The sequence below is a fragment of the Ascaphus truei genome, chromosome 5, assembly GCF_040206685.1.
Source record: "Ascaphus truei isolate aAscTru1 chromosome 5, aAscTru1.hap1, whole genome shotgun sequence".
In the NCBI taxonomy this organism is placed as follows: Eukaryota; Metazoa; Chordata; class Amphibia; order Anura; family Ascaphidae; genus Ascaphus; species Ascaphus truei.
In genome coordinates, this window is record NC_134487.1 from 45192402 (window position 1) to 45215950 (window position 23549).

General features: G+C 42.7%; 1 protein-coding gene across 3 annotated transcripts in view; it reads right to left on the reverse strand.

The window, feature by feature from the left end:
* CELSR1 (cadherin EGF LAG seven-pass G-type receptor 1) overlaps nucleotides 1-23549 on the reverse strand; it is a 217984-nt gene that overhangs the window by 131583 nt on the left and 62852 nt on the right. The gene's annotated exons all lie outside the window — the stretch shown is intronic.

Consider the following 23549-nt stretch of genomic DNA (forward strand, 5'->3'; position numbering starts at 1 on the left):
GATGTAGTGTACTCATATTGATGCAGAGTGTACTCATATTGTTGCAGAGTGTACTCATATTGACGTAGAGTGTACTCATATTGATGCAGAGTGTACTCATCTTGTTGCAGAGTGTACTCATATTGATGTAGAGTGTACTCATATTGATGTAGTGTACTCATATTGATGCAGAGTGTACTCATATTGATGTAGTGTACTCATATTGATGTAGAGTGTACTCATATTGATGCAGAGTGTACTCATATTGATGTAGTCTACTCATATTGATGTAGAGTGTACTCATATTGATGCAGAGTGTACTCATATTGATGTAGAGTATAAAATGGACATTAATACACTGATGCCTCACTTTCTTGTTTCAAAAGTAAATGTACCTCAAATCTTTTTTTTTTTTTCTCTCACAAATACAGTCAGGAAGAATACTATAGATTGCTACAATGAATAGTTGATGGTGGAATTATAAAGCAGCTAGAATATAATTTGCAGTACTGGCTATGGTTAAGGAGCGCCCAAAATATTAGTTTACATAATTGTTCTCCTAAAGAAATGACTAGGCTACTTCAGAATGAAATATGTAATTGCTCTGCTTGGGACAACTAAATGCAGTATTTTTGTAGTTGGTGACACTCCTGTTGAAACATAAAAGACATTTCAGGTTTAACTTATATTTTTATTTTTTTACAAATTATATATGCCTATGTTAAAAAAATCACAATTCACTGAAACTTCTGGTAATACGGTTGAATATGTAATAAACATAAATGGTTTACTCACTATATACAGTCTGTTATTAGAGTAAAATAAACTGGGTTGTTACCACAACCATTTGTGTCAGTTCAAAAATATTTTTGAATGGATTTATGGTTCCACTTCCATGCGAGAGCTGCGGAGAAACTGCTCATCAGACAAAGGGCTATTTTTATTGAGGCATAATGGTCTGATGTTCTATCAAGGCATATCTAGTGACACAACAAAGGACCTGCTGCTGCAGCTAAGAACTCCCTGGTGAGCATCTGTCAGAGACCATAACATGCTATAATTAGAAGGATGTAACCACGGTATGCCAAGCCTTTACCAAACTCACCACAGCACTGCGACACCGTTAAAATATCAGTTATACCCCCTACAAACACCGCATGACCTACGTTTTACAATGCTGTGCCGTTCAAGTATCATAGGGTTTTTGTTTTACTCAACTCAAGCATACAAAGAAATATATTTCAATTGCACCGACATGAACTGTAACCTCCAGCAATCCTGACCATTCAATCGCTCCATTAGTTACTTGAGTTCACCTCGTACAACCTGCTCTTGGTACAATTCTGTATCTAGAACCATATTACTTTCTGCTAGATTTACTCTGACCTCCCCCATCTGCGGACTCCTTATTAAATCATGTATAATCTTCAGTGTTCTCCTACTTTCCATTAGTGCATTAAACTCCTATCTCTCCTTGCATCTCCACTCTAATCTCTCGGTATACCCCCACCGTCTGCATGTGTATATCTAGTCTTTTTCTAATGCCGCTATTGAACGCATTCTCCAGCAAAGCTCCTTATCTGTAGGACATACAGTTGTAATACTGGTTCCAATTTATTTTAGAAAAATCCCTTGTTCAAAGAGGCTTAACTAATAGCATACTGCAAAATGCTGTAAACTTTGCGAACTGGAACGCAGCACCTAACAACAGGGCCTGGACAGGCTTACATATATTTCAAATCCAGTGCATCTCAGTACTGAAACCATGAAATACTGTAGGTCGCTGTTAGACAATGCCTGACTTTGGTTCCCCAAAAATAATACTTCAACGCTTTGCTGCCAGAGGGTTAGCAACACATTCTGTCACATTAAAAGGCAAAGCAATACATTGCTGATAGTTCTAGAACCAATTTGCTTAATATGGGAAAGAATTAACTTGTTTCAGTGCTAGAGAGAACTTTCCAGCACTGATAAAGCTTAAAGCTGCAGCTCAGTCAATATCCTGCATGTGTGTTTTTTTAAATAAATCAGTTCTGTAGTAAGAAAAAATACTTTTAGCATTTTCTGTTTTTAAAAAAACAACTTTGAAAGACCAATTTCTTGTATTCTATTTTAACAGCCATTTGCTAAGGCACTGCCCCTTCATGTCCTGTCACAAGCCCTGGCACACCCCTTTCTCAGCCCTGCCCTCCCTCTAGCACATGTCAATGCAGGATTGCTCATGAATATTCATGAGCTTCCACTGACAGACAAGCAGAATATAAACAGATCCCTTCACTAATTATGTCACCAAATTTCGACCTATCAATACATGGAGAACAAATTGAGCTGCAGCTATACAGTTCTTTAGGTAATTAGAGATTGCCCACATAAAACTATTGAAGTAAAAAAAAAAAAAAAAAAAAAAGACTGAACTGCAGCTTTAAGGAGAGCACTTCCATTTTATAGGTTTCAGTATTTACTTTTAGGGAGGGACAATGCTGTAAAAATGCCCACACCTATTATTATTGCAGAATAACTGTTTATTCAACACAGTTGTAATCTTCACATTGAGCAATGATTGTAATCTGTAACCTGTCTATACAAATCCTATATGTCCCACAGATACAGTATATAAAGCAACCTCAAATGTTGAATAATTCTCAATGAAGCCCTTCTGTTACAACATGAGACATGTTAAGAGCAGCAGTGTGCAAACTGGGGGGCGCGTCCCCTGAGAATTTCTAAAGGGGGGGGCACAGCGGTTACAGAGGCCCTGCGCTCATCCCCGCGGTATTTAAATTAAATGCCGGGGGGAGACGGGAGGCCTCCGTATCTCCCTTGCCTGCTTGCCAGCTGGGTCTTCAGTGACGCGTCGCCATGGCAACGCGGTGTCAAATGACGCAGTGGGTCGCGTGAAGTGACATCACATGACCTGCGACGTCAATTGACGCCAAGTCCTTGGAGAGGAGGGGGAGGGGCGAACGCTGTGGCTGCCGGGCAGGGGGGCACAGCTCAAGACGTTTGCACACCCCTGGGTTAGAGTATCCGATGTGAGTAATACAGTAACACGCTTCGAGTCTGAAGCATAAACATCCATCCGGAGCTTTTCATGCAGCTAACATTTATAGCACTGAAAAGCAGCAGCTGTCTGAAAATAATCCAATATTCCATCTTTTTGTATCCATGAGTAATACACAATCAGCTGAATTCCCACTAAACAACATATGTACCAGTCACAATAAAGTGAAACTACTCAAGCCGTGTAACAAACATATTCTCTGCCATTACTAACACAAGTCACATATATTAAGATGCAGGTATAGTGGTTTATTCTATATTTGCCAAAGCAGCCAGATGGGCCGTATCCATCTGAAATTCCCCACAGCAATACATTGGCAATTTCCACCGAAAATAACACGATCGGCCACTTTGGCGGATATAGAGAAAGTCCCTTAGGGTTGAATACTGCAGCTATTCCAAATGAACCCCAAATTCATTATAAAACAGTTTTTAAAAAATTCACCATCGTGGTCACTTACAGATGGTAACAGATTGTACATTAAGAGAATTTAACAATTAACGGGGGGGAATTCAGAGAAAATTTGCAAGGGTTTTTAACTGATTGCCTTCTGATTTTCACATACTTCATCACAGTGAAATCATCCTGAAGTTGGAATTTAAAAATATATTCTGGGGGATTACACAAATGGCCACCACTGGGAGTTTTGCCGGTGTTGCTTTATAACTCAGACCTGATCACCGCGCATTTGTGATTGCTGCTGCATTCTTTAATCGTGTAGGCACGAGTCTTGCACTAATCCCGACTGAGAGCACTTTATATCATTTTTCTGTGGAATTTGATCGCGTGCTGTAATGTACGGGTAGCCACCTGCAGTCCTCAAGACCCCCCAACAGGTCAGGTATTCAGGATATCCCTGCTTAATCAGTGGCTCAGTCTTCTGACAGCCACTGATTGAGCCACCTGTGCTGGAGCAGGGATATCCTGAAAACCTGACCTGTTGTTAGCCCTTGAAGGATTAGAGTTGGCTACCCCTAAAGCAAGCAGTTAGCATTGCAGGTCCACGTTTAAAAAGTAACATACAGAAATGTAAAAAAATAAAATGTAACTCTTAAGAATACCAGCTAGGTATCCAACGCACAATACAACAAACGCAATGGTATGACATGACCTAGAGCTTTCATTTCATTAAAGCTACAGTACTTTTCTAAGGGGAACTTCCCTTTCCACTGATTGTTTTGTACACTACCAGCCAGTGAATGCCAGGCTACTCGTGACAAGCAGCACTAAGAGGCTGGAATCAGCATTCAGGAGCAGGCACTTGGTCATGTTTGAGCACCAGTGTTTACAGTATTTCCCTTTCTCACTGCGTAATAGATCTTCAGAAGGAGTGGAATGTTGAAACGCTTGGTCAGACTTCGGGCCAATATGGCAGTGAGGTGGTACATGCCCATTCCTTCCTTAATGGTCACACATCGATTACTCTCTCCATTGTTGAATCAGTGTAGTCTTTGTAGCAGTTTTGATGACTGGTTCAGCTGTAGTGGTTCAGCACATCCACATGGCAGTGCTGTTACGTGGTGGTGTCCAGGAATGAACCGGACTGTCCTGTATTTGGACACGCTGTCCAGTAAAAAAATGGTGGTAATGCTGGACATGAATGTGTCCGGTATTACCTCTCTGGACATAGTGACCTGACCAGCTTGGGGGCCCGCTGCCTTTCCCTGAGCGGGGAGAGAGCAGGGCTGCTGCTAGGGGTCTGGGCAACTTCCTGCATCCTGATTGGCTGCTGCTGGGTAATTCAGCCAAGGAGAGGAAGAAACAGCATGGAGCGGAAAGAGAGATGAGGGCGGGGCAGGGGGGGGGGGGGGTTACACACTCCCCTGGTATAAAAGATGGCTCCCTTTCAAATTTAGTGAGTTCCCCATTATAGCTTGTTCCTTAGGGCGTAGGTGGTGTGTCTACCTTGCTCCATCATGGGTAAGAGGGTAAGGGGGTTAAGACTAGCCCATGGGGCCTCAAGCTCTGGGGACCTAGTCAAGGGAAAATGGTCCTGCGAGTCTGGCTCTCACCACTGAAAGGCCTGCAAGCGGCAAGAACTTGGATTACTATGGATTCAGGGAATGCACCTCTCTTGCAAGAGATGGACATGAAGGGTATGCTGTTTCACCAATAAATGCAGTTGTACTGTTCCTGGCCTGTGAGTACATTATTCTGAAGGTTCCTGTGGGGAGAAATCCGCTGCCCCATCCAGAAAAGACTGTCCTGTGTCCCACTCCCTACAACATCGCAGAGACTCAGTGTCGTGGAACAGGATTTTACATTTCTCTGTTTCCCTTTGCAGCTCATAGGATTCATGTCTCCCTAGTTTAGCTGCCTGCTATTTTCCCTGTCCCAGCAGCTAGCTGCATGTGAAAAGGCAACATTATAGTTACATGTTGTTTACACAGCCCTAGAGAGTGTTGGTTGCCTGCAATATCCTATTCTCCTAGCTGAGAGTGGGCTATTCCTACCCCCCTGTCCTTGCTGACAGTTTATAGTCTCACTTCACTTCTAGTGTGACCCTTGCCCCTCACTTCCTTTTCACCCTGGACTCTGAGTGAGTACATGCCTGCTATTTGCCCCAGCAAGGCCTTTCTGTTTTTACACTGCCTTATCTTGATACACTGCACTTCAGAGAGAGAAGCACTCTCTACCCACGCTACATCTGCAAGTACCTTTCTTCCTGTGATTTTCTCTCAATAAAACTAAGAAAGACAAAAGGACTTGTTGTGAACCGGACTGTCCTGTATTTGGACACGCTGTCCAGTAAAAAAATGGTGGTAATGCTGGACATGAATGTGTCCGGTATTACCTCTCTGGACATAGTGACCTGACCAGCTTGGGGGCCCGCTGCCTTTCCCTGAGCGGGGAGAGAGCAGGGCTGCTGCTAGGGGTCTGGGCAACTTCATCCATCCTGATTGGCTGAATTACCCAGCAGCAGCCAATCAGGAGGAGGAGGTGTCAGGAGCCTGAGGGTGGGGCCAAGCAAAAGAGGGATTTGCAGGACTTTCCCTACTATTCTGCGCAGGCTGCTGCTGTGTTAGCTTACACAGGACTGAAACGAGCGCATAGGCCTGCACAGGCCGCTGCTGTGTTAGCTTACACAGGACTGAAACGAGCACATAAGCCTGCACAGGCCGCTGCTGTGTTAGCTTACACAGGACTGAAACGAGCGCATACGCCTGCGCAGGCCGCTGCTGTGTTAGCTTACACAGGTCTGAAACGAGCGCATACGCCTGCGCAGGCCGCTGCTGTGTTAGCTTACACAGGACTGAAACGAGCGCATACGCCTGCACAGACCGCTGCTGTGTTAGCGTACACAGGACTGAAACGAGCACATAAGCCTGCACAGGCCGCTGCTGTGTTAGCTTACACAGGACTGAAACGAGCACATAAGCCTGCACAGGCCGCTGCTGTGTTAGCTTACACAGGACTGAAACGAGCGCATACGCCTGCACAGGCGGCGGCTGGGTTTATAGTTTCCACGACACCGAAACGCATGCGCAGACTGTTCCTGTCTTGTTAGCAGCAGCGATTGGGCAGAACATGAATAAAATGTCAAAGTCACTGTGTTGACAGCATGGAGTTCTGTTCTGAGTTAAAGCGCGTTATCTGGTGATAGTTATTTGACGGATTACTTGCCCCAGACAAAGCAAAACAAATGCCAAAATAGAAAGAACAAGACCTGCACACAGTTAATGGATTAACAGCATGTAATAGACATAAAAAGCTGGGGCGCTAGGAGGGAACAAACTAGTTTATATCCACCACATGCAAAAACGAATATATGAGTAGCTAGCTTTGAAAATGCGCTTATCGTTTTTCCTCCCGTCTTTACTTTATTACCGTAGAAGTGCGCACATTTCCACTAACATTCTTCCTGTTTATCCAAAACACTGAATCTAACCAATACAGGAGTTGCCGACTTCGAAATATACTCCAGGCCCCTCCAATTCGGAGCAATGTGAACCTCAGTATGTCCCAGCAGGTGTGCGCCTGTGTACACAAGGCCTCAAAGCATATCTACAACTGGGTAGTCACAGTGAATCCGCAAACACCTTATTTTGTTTGATTTGGCTGGTGACATCTGTGTCACCAACGTAAAAAGGTACACACCACATTATAGGAGCACAGGAGGAACACAAGTTATGTTTGGACACTTGCCATCTAACCAGCGCGTAGCATTTCAATCAACAGACAAATGTGTTTCCTGTTTCCAGAGCCAACAACCTGATGATATTTTGGTGGGGTCACCAGGGAGAAGGGCAGCTAAGCAGAGCTTCGTAAATTAACCGTCTGGATGCCAGAGACACAATGCGGACCCTTCTACCAGAAAAGGGACTAAGGGTGTAATTCTATATACGCCCCAGCTCCGTTTGAGCCGTTTCAGCCGAACATCCCCTATGATGTCAATACGGATTTTCAGACAAAAACAGTCCTAGCAGCCGCTACAGAATATATAGAATTGACCCCTAAATCACATGAGTACCCCCTACTGCAGGGTGGCCAACTCCTGTCCTCAAGTGCCAGGTGAGGTTTTAAGAATATCCCTTCTTCAGCACAGGTAGCTCGATCAGTGGCTCAGTCAGAAGTTGCTCAACGGGGGTTGTTCTAAACCAGAGGTAGTCAACTCCAGTCCTCAAGGGCCACCAACAGGTCAGTTTTTCAGATATCCCTGCTTCAGCACCGGTGGCTCAATCAGTGGCTCAGTCTGAGCCACTGATTGAGCCACCTGTGCTGAAGCAGGGATATTCCAAAAACCTGACCTTTTGGTGGCCCTTGAGGACTGGAGTTGGACACTCCTGCCCTACTGCACGAGTCTGATTTCGTAACCTTTCAAATTGAACACATAGTGGCAATGCAAGTTTAAAATCCCCAAATCTGTTTAAGGCTGGGGCCCTGTACCGCAGACCGTGCGGATGAGAGAGCAGACTGCCTTAAGGCAGTGTTCGCATCCATGTGGTGTGCGTGCATGTGCGCGAGGAAGCGGGAGGGGGCACGCGTTGCGCAAGAAATCAGTTCAAACTGATTTCTTGGCGTGACAGGCCAGTCACGTGAGCGGTTCGGCCAATGAGGGCGTGCCAGCTCTGTGATGCCATAGGCATGCCCCCAGAGCACGCCCCCCCACTCCCTGGCATGGCCTGTCGACCATGCCCAGGGGAAGCATTCACTTTCCCAAAGCCTCTGCACGCCTCCGTGCGGGCGAAGGCACCATGGCCCGGGCCTAAGGCTGCGGCCACGCCGTGACGTGGCGGTGACGTCACCAAATCTCCAAGCATGAGCGCAGGCTGTTCTGCAACATTTTGCAAGCGCGAGTGGGGGCGTGGCCGGGGGCGTGTCATTTGCTGGATCGGGGCTATTTCTGTATGTAAGTGTGTGTGTTTGTGGCTGTGTGCATTGACAGGCGCTGATTGGTTGCTGAAGAGTCATGTGACCCTTCAGCGCGTTTACAAATTAATTTGCTCTATCTCCCCAAGCACCTAGCTTGGGAGAGCGTACGTGAATGAGCGCACACGCCTTGTGAGTGTGGCCATACAGTCCAGATTGATTTGAACTGAAGTGAGCACGCCAAGCGCGCTCAGCGGCAGCGTGGACGCAGCCTAAACCTCTTCCTTTTTTCATTTTGGCATGATGAAATTTGATATGATTTTCCAATGAAAACAGAATGCAAAATAGTTTTATTAGTATTTCTGTTTGTTTTTCTAAAATCCTTTTTTCTTTGGAAGAAATAAAACAATTTATTAAAGCCTGCAAGTCTTCCAAAAAAATAAAAGATCCCCAAAGAAAATACTAGAATACAAAAGAACTCATAAAAATAGTCATATGTGTAATAAACCATTAGGCGGCAAAATCATTATTTCCTATGAGAAAAAATGGAAGCCATTATTTATGTTTCCAAGAAATCTTAAATATACATGCAGGTGGTAACGCATTGAAATGAAAGACAAGAGAAAACATTTTGCTGTAAGGTATCGACAGAACAGTGTATTTAACCTAATACAGGGGTGGAACACACCTGGAAAGGGAAAACACAGAACATTCTTTATTGTCGCACAATTACATACATTGCAGTTACTTAAACAGGTTCAAGAGCTGACACTCTAAAACCCCAAATATGGAGCAGAGGCCCCAGACGGGCTTAATACCTTTATTGAGAGCCTGGTTACCCCCTCGCCGTCACAGTGTGTCTCTATCAGTGTGCCTGCATGCGTGTCTGTTTCAGTGTGAATGTGTGTATCAGTGTGCCTTCATGTGTCAGTGTGCATGCATGTGTCAGTGTGCCTTCATGTGTCAGTGTGCCTTCATGTGTCAGTGTGCATGCATGTGTCAGTGTGCATGCATGTGTGCCAGTGTGCCTTCATGTGTCAGTGTGCATGCATGTGTGCCTTCATGTGTGCCAGTGTACCTTCATGTGTCAGTGTACCTGTTTCAGTGTGCATGCATGCATGTGTCAGCGTGTCACAGATACACACTGACCAGAGTCGTCAATGGGTGGGTGGGGGAGGTAGCTGGAACGCCGCCCCCTCTCCCCACACTTAACAAAATGCTGGCTCCTAAAAATTCTGGTCGGCTCCTAAGTATTTTATATTTGTATTCACCCCTGATTAATATCACAGGTTGCACCTGTAAATGTTGAAAGCGCACAACCTGCCTGTGAAAGGCTTTAGAATCTCCCTCAGTGGCAGGATTGCTCACTCACTTTTTACTTGGAGACCCACCACTTAAACTGAGCATTTCATTGGCTACAATGACTTGCTTTGGTCTACAAATCTTAAACGTCTCACACTGGAGCCCCTTGATGTTGACAGCTGTGCAAATGGATGTGAAAACAAAACGAGAACATGAGGACAAGCTGCTGCTTTTTGCGCTGTCCTAAGTGTTGCACAGAATGCTCTCAGTATTCCAGCTGCTCTGCGGCTCTCAGAGCAGGCCCCATGTATTAACGGACGATGAAAATAGCTTGTGAGTGACAGTGAAAGGCAAAACACGTAGCAACTGGTGCCAATGCAATACGAAATCCACAGTGACGCTAGCTGCACTGTAATTATCCTGCATGTTTAAACAGATCAATTAAAAACACGAAACTTTACAAGTCTCTGGTAAATAAAAGCCTGCACACTTGAACGCCCCAAGCGATGCAAAACTGTACATGATGTCATTTAAATACTACTGGTCACACAGTATTATCTTTTTGAAGGTAAACCTCTCCAGGGCTGGAGTCCAATGTAATGACAACGGCATTTCTATATTGTATCAAACACAAGCCGTGCATCTAAAAAACACACATGGCAGCATGTGCTGAAGCAGGGATAACCTGACAACCTGACCTGTTGGTAGCTCTTGAGGACTGTAGCTGGATACCCCTAGGTTTAGGACAACCCCCGTTGAGCAACTTCCTCCCAGCGTACCTGGTTATTACTAGTAGGTCACTTTAGAAGCAGAGAGGGTTAAATACATCCCATTCCCCACATACAGTACTAGACTATATAGCTAAAAGCTGGTGAGTAAGAGGGGCTGACTATTTAAAAGCTTAGTACAATTAGAAAATCGAGCTATTATGACCCAGTACATTGGTTTTAAATCTGCAAAATATCCTAGTTACACAATGGAATATAGGGATAGGGTGCGTCATTAGCTAAGGCCCTCGATAGTACTGATAGGAGCTCCCCATCACTTTAGATTGCTCAGGAAATGCCTCCCAATGAGCATTGTAGTTTTAGTTTTATTTCTAATTGGAAATAATAAACTACTTTCATGAAAAAAATACAGTTTTCCTACATTATTGCAAAACTGGATATTTATAATGTTGTAGCCCCCCCTCTGTGGACTACAGAGTAATGTAAGGGGTTAATAGCCTTAATGGGTGAACTGAGTGGAATCACTCTGGTATTGCCCCTTCCCATCAGAAGGGATTGTCACTCCCTTGAAGGTCTTGTGAACAGTGATGTCAATAGGGTGATAGAAGGGTATATATTGCTCTACCCAATGTTCTAGAAGCAGGTTCCTCCGAGTTCTGGCAGAGGGCCTCACTGTGCGTCTTGTAAATAAGTTTAAGTGTATTGATATGTATTTTAAGAGTGTCCTGTCCCTGTTTATTGATTTCAGTTAAGGAATGTGTCCGATTTAGCTAACGCCAATAGTAATGGCCCAAGATTGTTCTCATGCGGGCAGAGGAGTGAACATGTGCTTAGTAGCATTAGTAGCTCAAGAGCATAATCGGATTGGCCCCACCAGAAGGTCTTCAGCAAACTCCCCATCCAATATGCATGGAAGCAGTATGCAGTACACAGAAATGGGATGCGGATCCGAGAAAGCCGAGTATATTCCCGACAGGGGCCCACTTCAGATGTTGCACTATTGATGCTATGCAGGAGATTGGAGAGTTCCCAGAACAAAAGTCCAGTGTCAGTGCATCAGAAAAATAATAAGTGTGAAGGTGATTTTTATTGTATTGCCATGGTAGATTAATAAATGTTTGCTACGTGATCCAGCCTCCGTCCGTTTTTGAACCTGTGCACCGCTTCATCTTTCCCCCGTGGGAACACATCTGGCTATATGCAGGAGATTGCCAATCTAACCAATAACTTGATATAACTTTATGGTTTGCCACCAGTTAATATGTCTAACGTGAAGCATGTCCTTGTATGGTGAGACTTATAAACGGATGTGAATAAAGCTCTTTTTGCACTATAAAAGTTCCTGGCGCCCATCCTTGTTCTATCTGCATATCCACGCCCAGCCTGCACCGACGCAGCACCCTGAACACGTATGAGAGACTGAGCAATGCCATGTATATCGCTGCAACTCGAAGTAAACTCCTTTAGAGGTGGACAAGGAGGGTAAGGCTACGGCCCCAGTCCTCCCTGCTGCACGCGCGCCTGGCGGCACGTGCAGAGACTACAGCAGCGGTCAGCGGTCTGTAGGGGAGCGCGGGGGCGGGGCCATAATGGGGTGCATGGCCATGACGGGGAAAATCTGCCCTCCCATTGGCTGCGTGCCAACCACGTGACCGTGGCACGGGAAGACAAAATTCTTGTCTTCCCTGCCAGCGTATGCGTCACAGCGCTGTGCGCGCCCACACACACACAGCCACTGGGGCCTGCCCCATAGAGGGCTGTGGTGTGAGGCGCATACGTCATAGCGCGCACCGCCGTGACTCAGCCTTACAATGTGTTTCAAATTTCGTGTCTCAAAAACAATTGGTATTTACTGTCCCACGGAGCAGACAGAGTCTGTGATGGTCATTATGTTGGAAAATCTGAGTAGAACTAAGCAAGCCACGGAGAAGGGAATGTAACTGTTAACTCCTTTGAATGCCAGCGAGATGTGTAATACACTGCACCCAACACAAGATGTTAATGGCTTATAGTGTGATACATAAGCACATACAAAATATAAAAATAATGTGGTGAGCCTTCAATTATAAAAACAAGTATAAAGGATTACAAGGAAGCCGGGCAGTTGAGCTAGTAAGGAAAATACATGATACAGTAATGGAATACTTTGTTTTACCCCAAGAAGTTGAACCCAGCTTGGAGATCCAGTAAAAGCATTATTACTGTATCATACGCCTATAATATATATTATCTTTAACTGTGCATACAATGTCTTGTATATAATATACTGTATAACCCTTTTCCTTCATTGTAACTATGTATTTGTAACAATGTATTTGTCATTATAACTCTGTGCCCAGGACATACTTGAAAACGAGAGGAAACTCTCAATGTATTACTTCCTGGTAAAACAGTTTATAGATAAATAAATGTATTTATAAGAGAACACTTATTTTAACAAGGGAGCCAACAAGCTAGTAACAGTGTTTCTACATTTTAATTGTATGCTAATACTCAAAGCACAAAAAATAAGTGGGTACATTCATTCTTAAAGAAATGTAAATGTTAATTTGTAATTAAAAAAAGCAGCAGTGTGCAGTACCACCAAATATCATTACATATGAACCACAGTTGGTGCAGTCTAAAGCAATGCTGAAAATCCTGAGTATGTCCAGAATCCATATGCAGCGTTTGCTAGTTCAAGGACAGGCATGTAAAGTAATTACAGATACCCCTCATATACCATGCCTACCCCCCATAAAAAAACAAAAGCTCTAGTGTGGGGAAGGACTCTCCTGTTAGTGATTACAATGGGTTAAGTAATAGGACACACATTTATATTTATGTATGTGCATACACATGCATATACAAGCACACAGAAACATATAAATTGTGTGTGTGTGTGTGTGTGTGTGTGTGTGTGTGTGTGTATATATATATATATACATATAAAACAGAAATATAAAGGAGCGCCTAATGCAACAACCTGCCTAACTGTGAGTAGGTTAGCTACTCTAGTATAACAACCTATGGGGTGGCCAAGGAGGATAAAATTGGAATATAAAATAGAACCTATGTTATTATAAGATAAAACATATATGACAATAGTTTAACTTTAATATAAAAAATGCGTACAAATTAAAAAATATAATAATAAATAGTTTCAATGGAGTAATACCAAAATACTAAAAAAACCTTTAAAAAAACATAGAGTCCCGTTCCAAGTAAATGCATCCAGGTACAAGGCAGCCCGTTTGAAAGGGATCACAACTCCCTAAGGATACCTATGGAAAGAAAAAAGAAAAAAACAGGCGCACACCTAGTGCATTAAAGTATAACAATAGATTTATGGAACATTAAAAACAGACAAATGCCCACTCACAAGAAAAACGGTAATAAAGTGCAGTTATGAGATTGGCCCTCATATGCCAGTGGTAACGACCGGATCAGCAGTAGTGTCTTCTCCTACATACACATGGCGCCGGCACGGCGTGGTCTCCTTCACCGGAAATGACGTCCACCCGGTCTGGTGCCCCGCAAAAGGAAGCCCCGCCGGGAAACAGAGTCCTCGTCCGCCTGCCTTTGGTCACCGCACCACCAGGGGAAACAAGGATGTATCCGCTCCTCTGTTTGGCTTAACCGCTCCCAACTTGCATCAGTCTTTCTTGGTGGGAAAGTGCCTGCTCTGCATTAGCCACGCCCGGGGCACCAGATCGGGTGGACGTCATTTCCGGTGAAGGAGACCACGCCGTGCCGGCGCCATGTGTATGTAGGAGAAGACACTACTGCTGATCCGGACGCTACCACTGGCATATGAGGGCCAATCTCATAACTGCACTTTATTACCGTTTTTCTTGTGAGTGGGCATTTGTCTGTTTTTAATGTTCCATAAACTTATTGTTATACTTTAATGCACTAGGTGTGCGCCTGTTTTTTTCTTTTTTCTTTCCATATATATATACATATATACATACATACATATATACAGAGAGAGACAGAGACCCCTGCACATTTTTTCCATTTTATTGGCACCTGAGCGTACTCCATAGTGATTTTAAATTCGAATTTACATGTACAATCTACAAGAAAATGCATATAGAATATAAAGAAGTAAGATTTACAGAGAAAACAGATTAATCTCAGTTGCATAAGTATTTAACCCCTTTGATACTGCAGCCCTAAACCAGCTCAGGTGTAAATTAATTGTTTGACAGGTCACAAAATGTAGTGACATGGTTTCAGCCTGTGTATAATCAAAGTGGTTTAACTTGTAGATCATTTCCGTCAGGTATATAATGTAAAGACTATCAAGCTTCAACTCACATAGTGATCCAACAAATCAACCATGAAGATCAAGGACCTTACTAAACAAGTCAGGGATAAAGTGGTAGAGAGGCACAGTGTAGCAAAAGGGTACAAGAAAATGTCAAAGGCGCTGATTATCCCTCTCAGCACAGTGAAGTCCATCAGTAAAAAGTGGAAGATGCATCATATCACCCAAACACTGCCCAAATCAGGTCGCTCTCTGAAATTGAGCAGCCGGGCAAGCAAGAAACTGGTTGTCACGCTGAAGCCAACAATGACCTTGAGAGAGCTGCAAAGTTCTGTGTTTCAGATGGGAGTCAGTGTAAACACCAACAATAAGCTGATCCCTAGACAAAGCTGGCCTGTATGGATGGGTGGCGAGAAAGAAGCCATTACTCAAAAAAATCATCTTAAATAATGTATGACGTTTCCAAAAAAATATAAATGATACTGCAGACACTTTCGCAAAAGGTTTTGTGATCAGACAAGACCAAAAATTAACTTTTTAGTCTAAATTCCAAGTGTTATGTTTGGCACAAGCCCAACACTGCACATCATTAATTCAACACCATCCCAAGTGTCAAGCATGGTGGTGGCAACATCATGTTACTGGGATGCTTCTCTTCAGCAGGGACTGGGAAGCTTATCAGGATAGAGGGGAGAATGGATGGTGCAAATTACAGTCGAATCCTTGAGGAAAACCTGTTTGAATCAGCCAAGAGTAAAATATACTGGACACCTAACAAGCTCCTATTGAACCCCTGTTATTACACAGGTTATTAAGAATTTATATTAGCGTTAGGGACCCCTGAATTGTGGTCTGCCGTGACGTTGGCTCAGGGGCTTACAACAATTTTGGCCAAAAATATCAAACTAAAAGCCCATTTTACTTAATAGATATTTATACATATATATTTAGGCACTGTACCGTGTATGATTTTCACTGGATGTGCTAAAACTGAGCTTTGTCTGTGTTTTATGTGCTGTCTCTGGTTTTGAATAAGCCAAGACTCTGAAACTGGGGAAGAAATTCCCATTTCAGCAGGTCACTTACCCGAAGCACAAAGCCAAAGCCCCACTGGAGAGGTTGAACAAAAAGAGAATGAATGTTCTTGAGTGGCCCAGTCAAAGTCCTGACTTGAATCCAATCGAACATTTATGACGAGACTTGAAGATTGCCGTCCATCCACAATTCCCAACAAACTTATCACAACTGAATCAATTTTTCCATGAAGAATGTGCAAAAATGTCACCATACTGTGCAAAGCTAGTAGAGACCGATCCAAAAAGTCTCCTAGCAGTAATTGCTGCAAAAGGTGCTTCTACCAATTACTAATTTAGGGGGCTGAATACCTATTCAACCAGAAAATTTCATTGTGTACATTTCTTTGCTGACATTTTACCTCCTCATATAAGTGTTCAATTTAACCACTACAGCTTTGAATAAAAACAAATTGTTTAAAAAAGTATGCACCCATTATTATAATTCAACAACATATAGGTAGGGGTGAATACTTTTGCAAACCACTGTACACGCGCACACACACAAACATTTTTATTTGCATAAGTACATATATATATATTTTTTTTTCTTCATACACACATATATATATATATATAATACTGAGTTAAGTTATGGTGAGTAAAAAAAGTGACAAAAACCCTCCACAGGAAAGCAAATATGCAAATATAACTGTATGCTCATCTGCATGTCTTAGGCAGGTCTGCAACCCCGCCTTTCCCCATTATCACCCAGCATACAGCACTTCCACTGCAGCAAGGGATTCTGGGAAATGACATGCAAATGAGCACACAGTATCACTTTTTGCCTCAATAACCATTTGGCTGTGCTCAAAGTTGTGACCATGCAGCAAGCTTAAGCCTATAGGGAACCATGTTAAAAATGGTTATTGAGGCAAAAAGTGACACTGTGTGCTCATTTGCATGTCATTTCCCAGAATCCCTTGCTGCAGTGGAAGTGCTGTATGCTGGGTGATAATGGGGAAAGGCGGGGTTGCAGACCTGCCTAAGACATGCAGATGAGCATACAGTTATATTTGCATATTTGCTTTCCTGTGGAGGGTTTTTGTCACTTTTTTTACTCACCATAACTTAACTCAGTATTATGGTTTAGCCTATCCCATAGCCTCTCTTGCATTCCCAGTAAAATCAACCCCACACTGATGAGACCCATCAAGGTCGAAACGGCTGTCTGTGGGTGGTTTTTTGGGTATGCACCTTAACCCTGGCTTTGCTCAAAGCTGTGACCATGCAGCAAGCTTAAGCCTATAGGGAACCATGTTAAAAATGGTTATTGAGGCAAAAAGTGACACTGTGTGCTCTGTTTAAAAGCTGTGTTTAAAACAGCATGCAGTGGCTTGAGGATTGGCTTGTGTAATACGAGCTTGAGACAAAAGGTGGCACTGAGTGCTCATTTGCATGTCATTTCCCAGAATCCCTTGCTGCAGTGGAAGCGCTGTATGCTGGGTGACAATGGGGAAAGACAGGGTTGCAGACCTGTCTAAGACATGCAAATGAACATACAGTAATATTTACAGTTGCTATATATATATATATATATATATATATATATATATATATATATATAAACGGAAATAGCCGTGTTAGTCCAGTTGCGATAGTGCAGAATAAATGAGTTGGGGAAACCAGCCCAAAACTTCAAGGCAGAATGAATATGCACAGACACTCTACACTCCATCATGAAGAAGGAAGATACTGCTCACATGTGGGACATCATTTCTCACAACCAGATCATTCCAAAAATGATTTAAAAATCAAAATCCTAAATGGAATGTTTCAACGCACCCAAGAACGGAAAATATTTGGACTCAGAATGATAAGACTCTTTGACACCCAAACAGAGGACTTAATGCAGATATGGGGTTTCTCACACACTATCACAATTCTTTGTAATAATCCTGCCTGCCTCTCTGCCAATGTTCTTAGGCTGTGTGCATAGAGCCTCAGCCCGTGCTCCTCCGCGATGACGCTGAGGCACGTCTGCCCGGTCAGCAGCTATCCCATGGACTGGCAGGCGAGTCAGCATGTGCGATCGGGAGGCGGGAGGAGGCGAGGCAGTGACGTCGCTGGGCCAATAGCCCGCGACACGCCGTGACGTTGACGCTGCTTTGCTGTGATTGGAGGTTTTCAGCTGAAAAACAGCATTGGCTGTCGGCTGAAAAACCTAACTCCTCAGCACGCCTGCGGACGCTCGCGTGAGCCCCCTCTCAAGACATCCTCATTGAGGATGCCGGGGCTCAGCGCGGAGCGTCCGCGCGGCTCCGCGTTTGTGCTTCCATGGACGCAGCCTTAGGGCTAGCTCACACTGCCTTCTTCCCGATGTGTGCGCGCTTACATGCGTGTGCATGTTCGGCGCTCTTTGAGGCTAGTGGATGAGAGTTGTCACGCTAGAGACGTCTTGTGGCGGCAAAGTACAGCGTCGACGCTGCAACATTTTGCCGCCACAACCCAAATTGAAATTTAGGGCTGCAGTCGCGTCACGTGAGCTGGTTCAGTCAATAAAGGCGAAGCAGCTCCATGACGCGTTCGTCACGCCCCCCGGCACGACCCCAATCGGCGCAGCCTGTCTCCTGCAGCTAGCTCACAGATCGCTGGGCTGCAGGAGCGCGCGGCGGAGGCGCGCACGGAAGAGCGCAGCCGTAGCAGGCAGTGTGAGCTTGGCCTTATCCACAACACCCCCTTCCCCCTCCATGCTGTTACTTGTCACCGTTTTATTACTCTTCCAATTTCTTCAAACATCACTTTGTCACCGCACCTCATCTAAATCTCAGTTTTTTTCTGCTTCCCAAACCTCTGTTTTAGCCATTGATTCCTTTGTAAACCAATATTGCTGACCTGAGGAAGAGAGGAGAATTCTTGAAAGCTTGTCCTTTGACATAAATTGTTAGTTCAAATAAAAAATATCACCCAATACTTAAGAACTCATATATATATATATATATATATATATATATATATATATCCACAAAAGGTCAGTCGGCACACTGTAGTGAAACAATATCATACACATATTAAGTTATGGTGGGTGAAAAAGGCGACAAGAAACCTCCACCGTATAGCATATAGCAAATAAAAAGATCACTTGTGAGCACATTCACATGTCTTAGACAGGTCTGCAACCCTGCCTTTCACCATTATCCCCAGCATGCAGTGATTCTGGGAAATGACATAACCCCATACCCTGCATTAACATACGCAATGGGACCGGAGCACGTATGTAAAGCGAAAATGTACTTAAAGTGAAGCACTCCCTTTTTTCCACTTATTGATGTATGTACTGTACTGCACTGCAATCATCATATACGTGCATAAGTGATGTAAAAAAAACACGTGTAAGAGGCTCTGTAGTCTCCCCACTCGTGCACAGCTTCGGTGCAGGTAGGGAGCCAGTATTGCTGTTCAGGACGTGCTGACAGGCGCATGCGTGAGCTGCCGTTTGACTATTGGGCGATATGTACTTACTCGCGAGTGTACTTAAAGTGAGTGTCCTTAATGCGGGGTATGCCTGTATATATTTATTGTCACTGTGCAAGAGATTGCCAATCTAACCAATAACTTTATGATTTGCCACCAGTTAATATGTCGAACGTGAAGCATGTCTTTGTATGGCAAGCCTCATAAACTTATGTGAATAAAGCACTTTTTGTACTATAAAAGTGCCTGGAGCCCATCCTTATTCTATTTGCATATCCACGCGCACCCTGCACCGACGCAGCACCCTGAACCCTGAGAGACCAGCAATGGCATATGTATATAGTTCAACTCAATGTAAACTCCTTTAGAGCCGGGAAAGGAGGGTTACAATATCTTCCACGTTTTGTGCCTCAAAAATGATTGTATGCTCCGTGGGACAGTAAATACAGAGTCTGTGATGGTCATTACATTTGAAAATCTTAGTAGAACTAGACAAGCCATGGATAAGGATATGTACTGTAACTGTTAACCCCTTTTAATGCCAGCGAGATGTGTAATACACTGCACCCAACACAAAATGTTAATGGCTTATAATGTTATACATAAGCACATACAAAATCGAAAAATATAGAAACAAATAGCTCTAAGAAATTTGGTGAACCAAATATAAAAACAAGTACAGTATAAAGATTTACTGGGAAGCTTTAAATATAACAGTACAGGCAGTCCTCGTTTTACAATGCTTCGCTTTACAACAAATGGCTTATCCAACGCTATGCAATGCATACCTATGTTCATTTATACAACGCCAAAATGGCTTATCCAACACTCTTACGACGCTTTGCAAAGTTGTTTATGTGTATATAATATATATATTATACTATATAATATATTTTTATATTATATATTATGTTATATTATATATAATACAGTATATGCACTATATAATTTATGTATGTGCTGCATATCTTATCTGCGTAAAATATTTTGTGTATTTTAGCATTAAAAATGCCTTCAGGAACGGAACCTTTCATTTAAACAGTGTTCCTATGGGAAAACGTGTTTCGCTTTACAACGTTTCGCTATCCAACGCCATTTTGGGTAACGCATTGTGTCGGATAACCGAGGACTGTCTGTATAAATATATATATATATATGTATATATATATACTGTATATATAATTTATTTATAAAATATTTTACCAGGAAGTAATACATTGAGAGTTACCTCTCGTTTTCAAGTATGTCCTGGGCACAGAGTTAAGACAAATAATACATGGTTACAAATACAGTTACATAATATATATATACCCTCTTCATTTATGTAACTGTATTTGTAACCATGTATTATTTGTCTTAACTCTGTGCCCAGGACATACTTGAAAACGAGAGGTAACTCTCAATGTATTACTTCCTGGTAAAATATTTTATAAATAAATTATATATACAGTATATATATATATATATATATATATATATATATATATATATATATATATATATATTTATACAGACAGTCCTCGGTTATCCGACACAATGCGTTACCCAAAATGGCGTTGGATAGCGAAACGTTGTAAAGCGAAACACGTTTTCCCATAGGAACACTGTTTAAATGAAAGGTTCCGTTCCTGAAGGCATTTTTAATGCTAAAATACACAAAATATGTGGAGTGGATTTAACATCGTGGCGAACTCCTATTGGCCCAAGCAGCACACGTGTTTTACTAGGTGGCGAGTAGATTTTTTTGTTCGGCGAGTAGATTTTTTGGTGATTTGTCGACCACTGTATATATATATATACTGTATATATATATACAGTGGTCGACAAATCACCAAAAAATCTACTCGCCGAACAAAAAAATCTACTCGCCACCTAGTACCACACGTGTGCTGCTTGGGCCAATAGGAGCTCGCCACGATGTTAAATCCACTCGCCCGGGGCGTGCAAATGTATAGGTTTGTCGAACACTATATATATATATATATATATATACACACAGCTCAACCCCCTTATAACACTGTGCTTGGGGTCCAAAGAATCACATTGCGCTATAAGCGGATCGCTTTACAAATAATGTACAATCTATGCATTGTACAATAAAGTATTTAAGATGCCAATAATCATGTTGTCAAGTATTCATAAATATGAAAATTGGGAGCCACGCTTGCATCGCGTTATCAGCGGATTCGCGTTGTGAGCTGTATATATATACGTATGAGAAATGGCAGCCGTTACGCTAATGGTGTGAGCATTGCAAGCTTCTAAGCTTCTCATCAGGTTTGTTGTGTGGTATCTGCAGTCCCCAGTAGCTTCATCCGAGAGCTCCCCATTGCTAGGAGGTTGCAGCTGTTGCCTGATACCAAACTGGTTACCCATGTTACCCCCCCCCCCCTTCAGCAGCTGCCACATCAGATTTATGGCATTCCCCTCCTGTTGACCTCTTGGGAGATTCCGCCACTTGTCACTGATGGGATTCCTCCCGTGCTGCGGTATATACCGTTTGAGCAGCACAATTACTGTAAGTTCCTCACAGTCAAGAGCAGAGGCAAATAGTTATCTGTTGATCCCCCTCTTCATTTGTGGTCAGTGAGTTATGCTGCAGGTGGACAGACAGGTGGTTCAGGAATGTAAAAACTCATAGCGTTTGGCCTTCTGATTCGTCAGCGAGTGAGAGGTCTGATACTTAACCCCTAAACTGCCAGAGGGGCTGCAACACAGAACAGGCCACAGCGCATGTCCCAACCACAAACACGTTGAATTTGCAATGAGGTGAAAGAACTCGACCACACAATTCTGGCATTTTTACCCGTTGTTTTATAGTTTGAGGTGCAGTACGCTTAATAGCTTTTCAAATACGTCTCCAAAAGTCTAACTCAGAAAAGCTAATTCCACAGAGTGCCAAATAGACGCTGATTTCATTAGGGGCTCGTTAAGAGGTTCTGCTTAAATGAGCTGAGAACGTTGCGAGTCTTAAAAGCTGGATAATATGTATCTGAAAATCAAACCTGCTGGGGTATTTGATAGTGAAAGTATATTAATATGATTTATAAGGGCAGTTCAAATGTGGAGTTCATTACCCATGGAGACTGTGATGGCAGATACAATAGATATGTTAGAAAGGAAAGGTATACAGAGATATACCAAATAAGTAAACATGGGAATGGTGTTGATCCAGGGAGAAATCCGATTGCCATTATTGGGAAGGAATTTATTTTTCCCCTTATGAGACTTTATTGGATAATGTTTCACTGGGGTTTTTTGTTTCCCTTCCTCTGGATCAAATGTATTTTTTCAGCCTCATCTACTATGTAACTATATGTAACGATTTAAAGGGGAAAAGTAATGGCTATTTTGAAAAAGAACAATCCGAATTAACCCCTTGAGTGCCAAGGGGGGCCTTTATGGGACTGTACTGCTGGCCATATTGGTACTCGAGGGGTTAAGTGCTGAGCCAAAAGGTACAGTTGGTATGTGAAAGAGGGTTTTTTTTATCCCTGCTTTCTTTGGGAACATAAAAACAAAACACATATAAATACACTTTCACAAATATTTTCAAAATTCTGTTTATTGATCGTTCTTTTTCATTTCTGTGTAAAAATGGTGTCATTCCCATTGAATCTTTACGCAGCAAAAACATTAAACATTTGTCACTATTAAAAATAAAAAAATACTACAGTCTGATATCACTGGCGTGTTAAGGAATTAGAAAGTAAGGCATGAATCACAATATAAAGCATACAAGGGATGTCCTTTTTTTGTAAACCCTTTCTACAGGCAGAGGGACCAAAAATCCCTTTGCAATGCATTGCAGAGCCCACCAAGTAGAAAACTGGGCCTACCCGTGTATTCTAGTAATTGGATGACTGTGTTCTCTCTCCAGAGGTCAAACGCCTTGACCAATTCTGATGAAATTGTGAGAGTACCTTTCTTCCGCCCTAACTTAGATCTTCCAGAAGTTTCAACCAAATCGAGGCAGCCTCCATCTTGGAATTATTGTTTTGTATTTTAAGTGATAAAAAAATTAATTAAATGGTAAATCTGATTGACCGGATTCTTGATACAAAACATTAAGTGTATTATTTTGGAACTTTTACTAGATTTCCAGACAATTTGCTTGAACTGTTTCAGAGACATTACATATTAAAATTGAAAATAAATTTGTAACCACGGTAACAAACACTATACAACAACCACCTGTAGATTTACATTGACATGTAGGTGGCAGTGATAATTATTCACTGACCAATAGGTTTTTGATTGATTTTCCATGGTAGCCACTATGCCACTGATTTCTTTGTATTGTTTTTTATTTTTCAACTTTTGGACAGTTTGTTGTGAGGGAGATTGTTACATGGAAGTGTTTTGTAGTTTATAATAGTATATGAAATCAGCCGTCTAAGCTGCCTTCCAACCCCCCCCCCTTTTAATAT